The following is a 538-nucleotide window of genomic DNA, read 5'->3' as shown; positions in this document are numbered from 1 at the left end:
AGCAAGAGAACTCTAACCCAAGACAGTGAAAGGCCATGGTACAGAGGCTATGGCACTACCCAAGACTAGAGAACAGTGGTTTGATTTTGGAGTGTCCTTCTCCTAGAAGAGCTGCTTACCATAGCTAAAGAGTCTCTTCTACCCTTACCAAGAGGAAAGTGGCACTGAACAATTACAGTGCAGTAACCCCTTGGGTGATGAAGAATTGTTTGGTAATCTGTGTTGTCAGGTGTATGAGGATAGAGGAGAATATGTAAAGAATATGCCAGACTATTCAGTGTGTATATAGGCAAAGGGAAAATGAACCGTAACCAGAGAGGAGGATCCAATGTAGTACTGTCTGGCCAGTCAAAAGACCCCATAACTCTCTAGCGGTAGTATCTCAAACACGGTAATACCATCTTCCAAGTTTTGGAAAGGAAACATAGGAATCAGACCCCTATCCCAACAGACGAATAGACTCCCAACTGTCCTGTTTCATTTCAAAGCTTACATGTGTTATCTATCTTTACCGCCTCGTTCATGGTACCTCAGTGAG

The sequence above is a fragment of the Palaemon carinicauda genome, chromosome 1, assembly GCF_036898095.1.
Source record: "Palaemon carinicauda isolate YSFRI2023 chromosome 1, ASM3689809v2, whole genome shotgun sequence".
In the NCBI taxonomy this organism is placed as follows: domain Eukaryota; kingdom Metazoa; phylum Arthropoda; class Malacostraca; order Decapoda; family Palaemonidae; genus Palaemon; species Palaemon carinicauda.
This window is presented reverse-complemented; position numbering follows the sequence as displayed.